We start from the raw sequence: 14060 nt of genomic DNA, 5'->3' as shown, positions 1-14060 counted from the left end.
TATGGGATGTAGCAAAATCAGTTATAAGAAGAAAGTTTATGGCAAAAATCCCAAATAATCTAAATTTACACCTAAAGGAACTGGAAAAAGAGGAACACAAAACCCAAAGTAAGCAGAAGGAAGGAAATTAATAAATGAAATAAAAAATAGTTTTATTAATCTTTTCTACTGCTTTTCCAAGAGCTGGCTCTTTGAAAGCAAATAAAATTGACAAGTCTCATCAAACAAAAACAAAAAGAAAAACAAACAAAAAACCCCACACAAATAAAATCAGAAATGAAAGAGGAGTGATTACAACTGACACCACAGAAATACAAAGATCATTAAAGAATACTATGAACAATTACATGCCAATAAATTGGACAACCTAGAAAAAAATGGATAAATTTCTAGAAATGCACAATCTTCCAAGGCCAAGCCAGAAAGAAAGAGAAAATCTCAACAGACTGATTACAACAATGAAATTGAAGCAGTAAACAAAAACCTCCCAACAAACAAAAGCTTAGGTCCAGACGATTTCACAGGTGAATTCTACCAAACATCTGAAGAAGAATTAGTACTTATCATTTTCAAACTATTCCGAAAACTTGAAGAGGAAGGAATGTTTCCAGACTCATTCCACAAGGCCAGCATTATCCTGATACCAAAACCAGATAAAGACACTACAAAAAAGAAAACAGAATTACAGATCAAAATCCCTGATGAACAAAGATGCCAAAATACTCAACAAAATACTGGGAGACCAAATTCAACAGTACTTTAAAGATTATACACTACAACTGTGGGATTTATACCAGGGCTACAAGGGTGGTTCAATATCACAAAACAATTAATGTGATTCATCACATCAACAAACCAAGGACAAAAATCATGATTATCTCAATAGATACTCATAACACACAATGGAATATTATGCAGCAATACAAAGAATGAAATCTCACCATTTGTGACAACATGGATGGACTTAGAGGGTAGTATGCTAACTCAAATAAATCAGAGAAAGACAAATACTATATGGGGTCACATATATGTCGACTCTAAAAACAAACAAACAAAAACAACCCAACCAAACAACAACCAAAAAATACTCATAGAAACAGAGACCAAAGAGATGGTTACCAGAAGGGAAGCAATGAGAGAATGGATGAAAATGTTTAAGGGGGATATAGCCAATAATATTGTGGTAAGTTTGCAGGGTGACAGATGATTACTCGAGTTCATGGGCTGATCACATTGTAAGGCATAAAAATGTTGAATCACTATATTGTACACCTGAAACTAATATAACTAACATAATATTGTATACTAACTATACTTAAATTTAAAAAGTACATAAAAGAAAATTAGGTGGCAATAATGTTTATATTTTCCTATTAAAACTACTATATGGTACTATCATCTGATAACATGCTATTTTGTAACAGCATAAATTGCTTTGATGGGAGTAAGAACCTACCTGATGTACTTGCTTAGAATTTATGTGAGTAGGTTGCATGTGTGCTTACATCAGTCTACTTGTTTGTATAATTTTTACTAAGTAAATTTGTCCCTACTTCTAAAATCCAGGACACATTAATAAGATGTTCAAACATATGTATTAAGATGACTTTATTTTGAGGTTTAAACAATAGGTTAATACAAATATATGTCAAATAGTCTTCAAATGGTCTAGTAACTTAACCGTTAATTGACATAGTTTAATTTCATTTGAAATGTAAATAAAATATTTGGGGAACACTTGATGCATTTCTGTTAAATATTTTAGTTTGGGGAACACATTTTATATCACTAATACAGTATTTATGCCTTTCTAATTGGTGGGAAGTACATGGCCTCAATAAATGAAAGAAATTGCCCAACGGTCTTAAAAATTGGACAAGGTGGGTTTGACTGGGAACTAGTCAAGGGGAAAACTAAAAATTAAGTGGTTATCAAATTAAACTGTGAAACAAAAATTGCAAAAAAGGAAATACCTTTACAAAAAGTTATAATTTATATTTAACCTTTAATAAATATGTATTTTTCCTTAACAATTACTTCAAACTTAACAGATTTTAACTTTATTTCAAGATACCAAAAAACATTATAATGTCATAATTATGATTCCTTCTCTCAGAAAATTAATTATCCAAAATGAGTATAATGATACTTTTGCATGGCTCACATTAAAATTAAAGCAATATAGATAGTATCATGATCAATACAGCCACATAAGTCATTCCCAGCCTCACTCCCCCTCACCAACTAAGAAGACCAACTAATTCATGGACAAGACACCACTGTGAAAATCCTAGAATATAGAGCTGAGGCTTGAAGCACTCCCCTCTCCCCCACACCACAGAGACACAGAAAGACTGCATTAGAAAAGTAAGAGGAGCAGCTACACTGAAACCACATTGCCCTCCCCCAGGCCAGGGCAGCACCACATGGAGGGGGCGGGGGGCTCCATGGGAGTCACTTCTCACAGAGCCAACCCAGTCTCTCCGGACAGGGACTGCAGGGGAATCTGCAGGGCTTGCCATGAAGAATTGGAGAGCGACAGAAGAGAGGGGTGGTGCTTGCAGCACCAGCCCCTTGATCTTGGCACACTGAGCTCCTTCCTGCAGCACTCAAATAAAATCACCAAAGTCCCAACCAGAGACTTTGTCCATCTGTAGAGCAAAGATGGTACAATTTGTCCGGGAAATTCTGTGGGGTACAGATCTGACTCATTAGGTAACTCAAACAAAGAGCTTTCCTGGATATGGAGCCTGGTCTGCCCAGGCAGAGGAGCTAAGTCATAACGCTGCCCATTGCTAGTGTAGTTCTTGGACACACCCAGCCAAGATGCCGGGCCTGGACACCTGCAAAGCTGCTTAACCCAGCAGCACTCCAGCAGAGAGGCTGGCAGGCAGTGCTGATGGTGTGCAGAGCAGAGCCAGGAGTCCTGTTTGGCCAGGGAATATGGGGCACAATTCTGCTTGAATCAAGACCCCAAATAAAAAGCGTTTCTGGCCGTGGAGCTCGTCTGCCTTCCCACCCAGGCAGGGGAGCTAATTCATAGCCCAACATACTGCGGAGGGTAGCTCCCAGCCACTCCCGACCAGAAAGCCGTGCCTGAACACCTGGGAAACTGCTTGGCTCAGCAGCAAACAAGCAGTCACAGAAAGCTTGGCCAGCAGCTCCGACTGCCTGAGAGTCAAGCCGGCAAACCCATCTGGCCAGAGAGTGTGGTGCACAATTCCGCCTAACTCGTTCTCCAAACAATAGTCTTGCCAGTTCGGGGGCCTGTTCTACACACCCATACCCCCATCCTTGGCAAGAAAGCTTATCTGTAGTCCTGCCCACTGCTGAATAGAGCCTCCAACCTCGCCACCCCAAAAACCTAACCAGAGCTCCCAGGAATCTATACAGTCTGCACTGCAGCCCTGATTACAGCAGCACTTGAACAGAGAGCCTGCCCACTGCCCTGCATCTATAGAGCCAAGATGGAGTCCCCATCTCTCCAGGGAACTTAGCACACAGCTATAACTGATTTAATTCCCTACCAAAGGGCTTTGCCAGGCCTAGGGCCTGTTCTGCAGCCCCAACTTGGCAGGGAGGCTAATTTATAGACTCTCACCCAAAGCTGAATATAGCCTCCAGCCCAATTTGACCAGAAAACTTAACCAGAGCTTCCAGAAATCAGTGGAGTCAATTCTGAAACTGATTACAGAGGCATTTGAGCAGGGAGTCCACCCTCACCCCTACCCATCTGCAGAGCTAGGGTGTTAGCCCGGGAAACTTGATGCACAGTTCTGCCTAATTTGATCCTCAAGCAAGAAACTTAGGGGCCTTGAGGCCTCTATTATAGGAGCCCTTCCAAGGCAGAAAAATTAAATGCATTCCTGTCTACTGCTGCATAGAGCTTTCAGCTGTTCCAACCAGGGCACATAACTTGGGCACAAGGTAAGCTGTTAGCCACTCCTTCAGCCCTACTTATGTGGCACCTGAACAAAGACACAGCTGGTGACTTCCCCTGTCTGTAAAGAAAAACTAGTAGCTAAGGAATTCAATGCACAGTGTTGCCTGATTCAGGTACCCAAACAGCAAACCTTGCTTGCTTTAGGGACCAGTCTCCTGACCCATCAAGGAACTGAAGCTGATTCACAGCCTTATCTATGTCTGTGTATAGTACCAAGACCCAACCACCTAGAAAACCTGACCAGAAAACACAGGCAACTGTGCAGTCCATCCAACAGCCTTTCTTGGGCAGGAAACCAAGCCAGTAGTGTTATACAACTATTCTCAGCCATTGGCACCCGCCCCCAAATCTCACAACTTCAGCAGTGGCCGCACCCAAAAATATACCCTGATAGCAAGCCCCACCTGTCCAAGGACAACAGAGCTGACATATCTAGAACCCCAAGATGAGCATGCTGAAGAACTTTCTATGCCAAAATGAGCCTGAAAAGTTTGAAAAAGGGGGCCACTTACTCAAATGCACAGACACCAAAGTAAGTAACTGGTGATCATGAAAAATCAGGTAACATGACACCATCAAAGAAAACTAATAAATCTCCAATATACACTCCTAAAGAAGTAGAGATCTATGAACTGTCAGACAAAGAATTCAGAATAACACTCTTTAAAAAGTTTAGGGAACTGAAAGAACACACAGACAATTTAATGAAATTAGGAAAATGATGCATGAACAAAAGTTCAACAATGAAATAGAAACCATCAAGAAAAATAAATAGAGGGCCGGCTGAGTGGCGCGATGGTTAAGAACTGGCTTGGGATGCCAGAAGGCCCCGGTTCGGATCCCACATATGAGGGCCAGTGACACTGCCCTCCACAGCTAAGATGCTGAACAACAGCTCAACCTGGAGCTGGGCTGCCGTGAGTCGCCGGCGATGGCGTAGGCTGCAGCCCCTGTGGCAGTGGATTGCCATGGGCTACCGTGTGTAGCCAGCAGCCAGCGTGAGCGGCCAGCAGCCGCAGTGAGCGGCGTCCAGAAGCCAGCGACTGATCTGCCTCGCCCGGGAAGAGCTCAATGATGGTTCCAACATGGGCCTGTGAAGCAACATCCTCCACAACTAGACTGAAGAACAAAAACGACACAACTTGTCTCTTCCCCTTCCCCCAATTCTCCAGCACTGTTCCCATCCCCCCAATTCCCCAATAAAAAAATCTTTAAAAAAATAAATAAAAATAAATAGAAATCGAAGTACTAAAAATACAATGACTAAGATGAAGAATTCAACAGAGCTTCTCCACCAGACTTAACCATGCAGAAGAGTCAGTGACATAGAAGACAGAACAATTGAAATTATCCAGCCAGAGGAGCAAAAAAAAAAAAAGAAGGAAAAAGAAAAAGTGTGAAAAAAGTGTATAGGACTTATGGAACACCATAAGAAGAAAACATATCTACATTAAGGGACTCCCAGAAGGAGAAGAGAAAGAGAAAAGGACACAAAGTATAAAATTCTACACCTAAAACTTATATAATGTTATTAACCAATCCATTTAAAAATAAATAAAGCAATAATGAAAGAAAACTTCCAAAACCTAGGGAGAAATTTTAAAAACAAAACAACAACAAAAAAACAGGAGTGAAACTGAAGAACTCATGAATATTTAGAAGTTAAACAACATTCTCCTGAACAACCAATAGATCGAAGGAAAAACTAAAGGGGAAATAAAAAAAGTATCTTGAGTTAAACAAATATGGAAACACACCATACCAAAACTTATAAACTACAACAAATGCAGTTCTAACAGGAAGTTCATAGTAATAAGCACATATATCAAAAAAATGGGAAGATCATAAATAACATGACTTTACACACGAAATAACTAGAAAAATAAGAACAAACTAATCCTTTATTTAGTAAAAGAAAGAATATTGATTAGAGCAGAAACAAATGAAATATAGAACAGGAACACAATAGAAATGATTAACAAAAGTAAGAGTTTGTTCTTTAAAAAGATATACGAAACTGACAAACTTTTAGCTAGACTAACCAAGGAAAAAAGGAAGAGGGCCTAAATCAACAAAATGATACATGAAAAAAGAGACATTACAACTGATAACAAAGAAGTACAAAGGATCATAAGAGGTTACTAAGAACAGCTATATGCCAAAAAAACTGGATAAATACATGGAAACATATGAGCTACCAAGATCGAATCATGAAGACTTAGGAAATCTGAACAGACTAATTACTAATAAGGAGACTGAATCAGTAATCAAAAATCTCCCAATGAAAAAGAACCCAGGACCAGATGGATTCACTGGTAAATTTTACAAAACATTTAAAGAAGAATTAACACCGATACTTCTCTAATGCTTCCAAAAAAATCAAAGTGGAAGAAACACTCCCCAACTCATTCTGAGGCCAGCGTTACCTTGATACAAAAGGCAGAACAGGGCACTACAAGAAAAGAAAACTACAAGCCAATATCCCTGATTACTATAAATGCAAAAATTCTCAAAAATACTAGTAAACTGAATTACACAGCACTTTAAAGGAATTATTCACTATGATCAAGTGTGATTTATCCCTGTGATGCAAGAATGATTGAACAACATAAATCAATAAATGTGATACATCACAAGGAATGAAAGAAAAAAAATTATGATCATCTTAATAGGTACATAAAAGCATTTGAGAAAAATTCAACATCCATTCATGATAAAAACTCTCAACAAATTAGGTATGAAAGGAATGTATCTCAACATAATAAATGCCACAAATGACAAGCCCAGTGCTAACATTGCACTCTACAGTGAAAAGTTGAAATATTTTTGTCTAAGATCAGGAACAAGATAAAGATGCCTACTGTCAACACACCTATTTAATATAGTAGTGGATTTCTAAGCCAGAGCCATTAAAAAAAAAAGTATCAGAATTGGAAAGGAAAAGACAAAAATTATATCTTCAGATGATATGATTTTATATAGAGAAAATCCTTGCCACCAATAAAGTGTTAACCTGACAAAAGAATTTTTTTTGCAAAGATCCCATCTACAAAAAATCAAAATCAATAAAATACTTAGGAATAAATTTAACCAAATTTAACAATGTAAACTGCAAGTCAGTGAAAAAAATAAACTGAGGAAGAAACAAATAAATTGAAAGATATCCTATTTTCATGAATTGAAAGAATATTGTTAAAATATCCATACTACCAAAGGCCATCTATAGAGTCAAAGCAATCTTTATGAAGATTCCAATGCCATTTCTTAAAAACTAAATAGTAAAAATGATCTTAAAATTTGTGTGGCACATCAAAGGACCTCAAACAGCCAAAGCAATTCTGAGAAACAAGAACAAGAGTGGAGAATCATACTTCCTGATTTCAAGCTATATTATAAAGCTATAATAATCAAAACAGTATGTTACTGGTATAAAAGCAGACACATTGATCAATGGAACAGAATTGAGAGTCCAGAAATAAACCCATGGATTATAGTCAGCTAATATCTGACAAGCAAACCAAAAATACTCAAAGAAAAGACATTCTTTTCAAAATTATGCTGGGAAAATTGGATATTCACATGTAAACGAATAAAACTAGACCCCTGTCTTACACTATACACAAAAATGGATTTGTGGGGCATCTGGTTAGCTCAGGTGGTTAGAGTGTAGTGCTTATAACACCAAGATTGCTGGTTCAATCCCCACATGAGCCACTGAGATGCGCCCGCCACAACTAGATTGAAACAACTACTTGACTTGGAGCTGATGGGTACTGGAAAAAACACACTGTTTCCCAATTAAAAAAAAAAATTAACCTGAAATGAATTAAAGACTTTAATGTAGACCTCAAACCATAAAATTCCTAGAAGAAAAACACAGAAGAAAAGCTCCTCGCCATGGGTCTTGGCAATGAAATAAAAAAAGAAACAAGTGGGACTACATCAAACTACAAAGCTTCCACACAGCAAAAGAAACCATCAACAAAATGAAAAGGTAACCTACAGGATGGGAAAAAATATTTGAAAATCATACATCTGACAAGGTGTTAATATCTAAAATATATTTATATGAAGAACTCATATAACTCAATAGCAAAAAACAAACAAATAAACAAAACAGTAAAAAAGGGGGCAAACTACCTGAGTAGATGTTTTTCCAAAGAAGATCTCTAAATGGAAAACAGGTACATGAAAAGGTGCTGAACATACAAATCATTAGGAAAATGCAAATTAAATATAATGAGATATCACCTCATGTCTGTCAGGATGGCTATCTTAAAAAATTCAAGAGGTAAATTCTGGTGAAAATGTGGAGAAAAGGGAATCCATTGCATTGTTAGTGGGACTGTAAATTGGCACAGCCACTATAGAAAACAGTTGGAGATTTCTTAAAAAATTAAAAATAGAACTAGTATATGATACAGTAATTCCACTTCTTGGTACATGTCCAAAGGAAATGAAATCACTATGTCGAAGACATTATCTGTACTCCCATGTTCACTGCATGATTTACAATAGCTACAAACATGAAAACAACCTAAGTGTCCATCAACAAATGAAGAAAATATGATACACACATACACAACAGAATATTATTCAGGTATAAAAAGAATGAAATCCTGCTATTTGCAACATGAAAGGACCTTTGAGGACATTGTGCTAAGTGAAATGTAAGATAGATAAAACACAAATACTTATATCTGGAATCTAAAAGAAAACAAAACAACAAAAAAATAAACTCCTAGGAAAATATCAAATTTGTGGTTACCAGAGGCAGGTGGTGAGGGATAGGGGAATTGGATGAAGGTAGTTAAGGTACAAACTTCTAGTCATAAGATAAAAAAGCACTGGGTATGTAATATACAACATGATAACTATAGTTAACATTGCTGTATGGTATACTTAAATGTTGCTAAGTGTTCTCATCAGAAGAAAACAAAAATATTGTTTGTTTCTATTTAAGGTGATGAATGTTAATCAAACTTAACTTACCAAGGTAATAATTTCATGAGACTTTAAGTTAAGTCATTATGCTGTATGCCGTAAACTTATACAGTGTTGTATGTCAAATATATATATATATATATATATATATATATGTATTTGCTGTATGTCAAATATATATATATATATATATATATGTATATATACATATATATACATATATCTGAAACAAAAAGAAATTTAAGATTATATATATGCAGGAATACTGTAAAATTTTATAAATATTTTTTTTTCTTTTTTTCTTTTGAATTCCCATTTGGTAGAAGCAGAGAGATGCAGAGAGGCATAAATATAATTTACTGCTAGAAGTGCTTAGTGAAAAGGCATATTGAGAGTGAGCTTAAGGTTCCATTGCTTTTTCTTATTATTTCTTATGCTTACATACTTCATTTTCAAACTAGCACAGCCTATATACACAAGGAGACCACACGCGGAGCTAGTGGACATTAACAGTTCTTAAGTAACTTTGCCTTCCCACCCTAGTTGTTAACTAATTAAACCATGTTTGGGACACGTGAATAGGTGGAACTGAATGTTTGGGTTTCACTCACTCCCCTCACTGGACCCGTACTGGAAGTAGAAATGACACTTAGCAAACCAATTCTCGAATCTGAGTTCTCTTCCGGTCCTCTCTGTGTTTCCATCTGCCTGGTATCTCCCAGGGTGGAAATTCTTCCTGGAACTAAAGGCATGGTCCCTTCTACGGGTCTGGGACCAGAGCTGGAGTCAAACCCAGAGCTTGCCCCTCTGCCTCCCCTGGCTTGTCCCTTCGAATCCCCCATGCCCATTGCTCCAACTGCCCGACCTGAAGACCTGCTCAACAAAGCCCTCTCACAACCAGCTGTAGACTCAAGCCCAGTCAGTGAGCCAAAGGAGCAGGCCAAGGAGGTTACAGCACCAGTGGCTCCCTCCACTGTCCTCTCTGCCACTCCAGCTATCGCCTCTCCAGCTATTCCCCTGCTCTGAAGAATAGAAGAAGAGGAAGAAGAAGGGGGAGAAGCAGGAAAAGCTGAGGGTGAGAAGGGAGGAGAGGAGCTGCTCTCTCCAGAGAGCATCCCTGTTCCAACCCACCTATCCCAGAATTGGGAGGCCGAAGCAGCCACCCAGTAGTAGTATCTGTGCCAAGGAGATGGAAAATTAAGGAGCTCAATAAGAAGAAAGCTGTAGGAGATATTCTAGATGCCTTCAAGGAGGCAAAACAAGAGGACCAGAGGTGGAAAATCTGCCTTCTGTAGACAGTGATCCTGAGCCAGGGCCTGAGGCCAGCTGTGTGCCCCTGAGACCTGAGGAAGCAGAGAGACCTGACACTCAAAAGAAGACAAAATTCACAATGCCGAGAACATCCAGCCTGGGGAACAGAAATATGAATGTAAATCACATCAGCAGAAGCCTCAAATCCTTGAGGAGGAAAAAGCGTTATGACCACGAATTCCTGCTGTGGCTTCAGTTCATTTTTGCCAGTATGCAGAAGCTGGAGGGATGGCCCCATAACACTGATGTTGGTTAGGCCAATAAAACACCACTGTAGCCACGAGATCCCACTAGACTTCAAGGAATAAATCATGGCCCAGCCTTCACTCCATCCTTGGCCACCCTTGGCCGACCAGCCCTCAGCAATGGGCCAGGTTGGGAGTTGTCCCAAAGGCCAGCTGGTCCGGGACACCAGCATTTGCAGCAAGGCCCCTAAAAGGAGCCAAGCAAATTCAATGTCATAGTGTTAATGACTAAAGATACAAAGCTGAACAAAGCAGAGAAGGCCAGCATCAAGTAGACAGCAGCTAATAAGGACACAGCTCAGAGAATGCAAATGAAAGCTAAACCTAGGACCTGTTCCACAGGATGTACTCCATCCTGAAGAAGTTGACACCCAGATGTTCCAGCAGCTGATGAAACAGGTGACACATCTGGCCATCGGCATTGAGGAACACCTCCATGGGGTCACTGACCTCAACTTTGAGAAGCCATTTCAGAGCCCAGTTTCTCTGTGGCCTATGCCAACATTGCCATGGCCTCAAGGTGCTCACAGTGCCCACTACAGAAAAGCCAACAGTGACAGTGAACTTTGCAAAACTGTGGTTGAACTGATGTCAGAGGAGTTTGCAATAGACAAAGATGATGAATTTTTCTGAGAAGAAGAAAAAAGAGATGAATAAAGCTACTATGGCAGAGGAATGGGGACTCCTGAAGGAAGACCTGGAGGAGGCTTGAGAACATCACCCGGTGGCACTCTTTAGGGAATGTCAAGTTCATCAGGAAGTTGTTAAAGCTGAAGATGTTAACAGAGGCCAAAAGGCATGACTTCATGGCTCATCTACTTGACAACCACAATGAAGAGTTCCTCAAATGCCTTTGCCTTCTGCTCACCACCACTGGCAAAGACCTGGACTTTGAAAAAGCCAAGCCCCAAATCAATGAATAATTCAACCAGATGGAAAACATCATTAAGGAAAAGAAGACTTCATCCTGAATTTGCTTTATGTTGCAAAACATGCTGGTCTGCAATGGAGCAATTGTTTGCCGCATGAGGGGACAGGATACCATGAGCACTGACCCACAATGACCCACAATGAGGCAGAGATAAAGGAGCAACAGCTAATGGCAAAGGGCAGTGACAAGCATCAGGGTGGCCCTCCAGCCCTACCTATCAGGTGTGGCCTTCTACCTGTGAATGACGGTGGCAGGAACACAGTCCCCATTAGTAAGGGTCACCTCCCTACTGACACCCCATGACTCATCAAGATCAGGAAGCCCGGCTCCATTGATTCTAACAACCAGCCCTTCATACCTAGAAAGTGAATGATTTGGGGCAAGAGCATCAGTGGAAGCTCAGGAGAGATGCCCTCTGACGCAGCATCAGAAGCTGCTTGTCCAACTACTAGCATCTTGAATGGTTCCTCAGCCCTTCAATAAGCAGCACCCACAGAAAGCACAGAAATCAGACGTGTGGCCCAGAGGATTAGCTTGAGCAAGGAACAAGGTGAGAAAGCTGGGGACCAGAGAGATCACCTAGAGCAGCAGAGTGAACAGGGAGGTGGCCGCGAGGACCGGCTTGATCACTTGCAGACACCTGCCACCAGGCGGACCTTCAGCATGGAAGTGGAGAGCGGAGTAGAGAGCCGCCCTCCCAGCCTGAGGGGCTGCATGAGGCCTCCAGCATCTTGGAGGATAGGGACCATGGGTGGATGCTGTGAGGCGAGGAGCCACCCTGTCCCTGGTAAGCCCCCCTAAAAAAGGCTGTGCTCCCTGAAGAGGCGCTGGAGAAGCAATCTAAGGCCATCACTGAGGAATACCTCCATTTCAGTGACATGAAGGAGGCAGGGCAGTGTGTGCAGGAGCTGGCCTCACCCTCCCTGCTCTTCGTCTTTGTGCAGCATGGCATCGAGTCTACACTGGAGCCCAGTGCCATTGCTCATGAACATATGGGACAGCTGCTGTGCCAGCTGCTCTGTGCCTGGCACCTCTCCACTGCTTAGTACAACCAGTGGCTGTACGAAATCCCCTAATTGGTCAAAGACATAGAAATTGACATCCCCCATGTGTTGCATTTCCCAGAATTGTTAATGCCAATTCTGTAGGACGATGGGGGAGCCCTTGGGGTAGCTCTTCAGGGAGATTGCACAACCTCTGAGACCCCTGGACAAAGTGGCTTCCCTATTGCTTCAGATCCTGGGGTGCCTATGCAAAAGTATGGGTCCCAAAAAGGTGGGGGCATTCTGGTAAGAGGCTGGACTCAGCAGGAAAGAAATTCCACCTGAAGGCCAGGATGTTGGGGCATTCATCACTGAACAGATGGTGGACTGTACTCTGGGAGAGGAGTCAGAAGCCCCCGGCCAGAGGTCATTCTCCTCTAAGGAGCTGAGCAGGCAGCTGGAGAAGCTACTCAAGGAGGACAGCGGTCACCAGTGGGAGTTTGACTGAATGGAGGCCGACCTGAGTGAATAGCAGGGAGCATCCAAAACATTAGTTCGAGCCCTCATAAAAACAGCCTGCTATTCTGCAATTATCTTTGAGACTCCCGTCCAAGGGGATGTCATGTTGCTAAAAGTGTGAGCGAAACTGCTGTAGAAATACCTGTGTAATGAGCAGAAGGAGCTGCAGGTGCCCTGTGCCCTCCAGGCCCTTGTAATGACCTTAGAACAGCCTGCCAACCTGCTTTGGATGTTCTTGGATGCACTGCAGGATGAGGGTGTAGTGAAGGAGGACGCCTTTCACAGTTGGGAGAGTAGCAAGGACCCTGCTGAACAGCAGGGCAAAGGCACGGCTCTTAAATCTGTCACAGCTCTCTTCAAGTGGCTTCATGAGAAAGAAGAAGAGGAATCCATCCACAGCTGAGGTCAGGCAGGGCCGAGAATTGGGGCCCCAGGGATACTCAGATAGCCCAGCCAACCATAGGACTGTAGGAGGGGTGGCAGCAGCGGCAGTGGGTGCCTTTAGTGTGATGTGTCTGAGCTAATAAAGTAGCTGAAGAGGCAATCAATCAATCAATTAATCAAGGCTGAAAATGTCCCAAATCTGGGGAGAGATACGGACATCCAGCTATAGGAAGCTCAAAGATCCCCAAACAGATTCACCCAAAGAGATGCATTATAATCAAGCTCTCAAAAGTCAAAGACAAAGAGAGAATTTTGAAAGCAGCAAGAGAAAAAAAAAATTACATACAAGGGACTCAGCATAAGGCTCTCAGTGTTTATGAGCAGAAACCTTGTAGGCCAGGACAGAGTGGGATCATATAGTCAAAATGGTCAAAGAAAATAACTGTCAATTAAGAATACTTGCCAAGCAAAGCTGTTATTCAGAAAGAAGAAGAAATAAAGACATTCCTAGACAAAAAAACCCTAAGGAAATTCATCACCACTAGACTGTCCTACAAGAAATGCTAACAGGAGTTCTTCAAGCTCATACAAAAGGATTCTAATTAGTAACATGAAAACATATGAAAGTATAAAAATCACTGGTAAACGTAAATATATATCAAATTAAAACTATCCTAATACTGCAATGATGGTATGTAAATCACTTTGAAACCTAGCATTCAGTTTAAGAGACAAAATTGTTACAAATAACTATAGCTACAATATTACATTAATGAACACATAATACAAAAACATGTAAA

At 40.9% G+C, this 14060-nt stretch overlaps 1 pseudogene; it reads left to right on the top strand.

Annotated features, from left to right (window-relative positions):
- The first annotated feature begins 4388 nt into the window (after nt 1-4388).
- On the top strand, nt 4389-13279 carry LOC109386941 (eukaryotic translation initiation factor 4 gamma 1 pseudogene; annotated as a pseudogene).
- The last annotated feature ends 781 nt before the right edge of the window (nt 13280-14060 follow it).

Source organism: Hipposideros armiger, unplaced genomic scaffold (assembly GCF_001890085.2).
Source record: "Hipposideros armiger isolate ML-2016 unplaced genomic scaffold, ASM189008v1 scaffold_142, whole genome shotgun sequence".
NCBI classification, from domain to species: Eukaryota; Metazoa; Chordata; class Mammalia; order Chiroptera; family Hipposideridae; genus Hipposideros; species Hipposideros armiger.
Note: the sequence above shows the minus strand (reverse complement) of the source record. Positions and strands in the feature narration are given on the sequence as shown.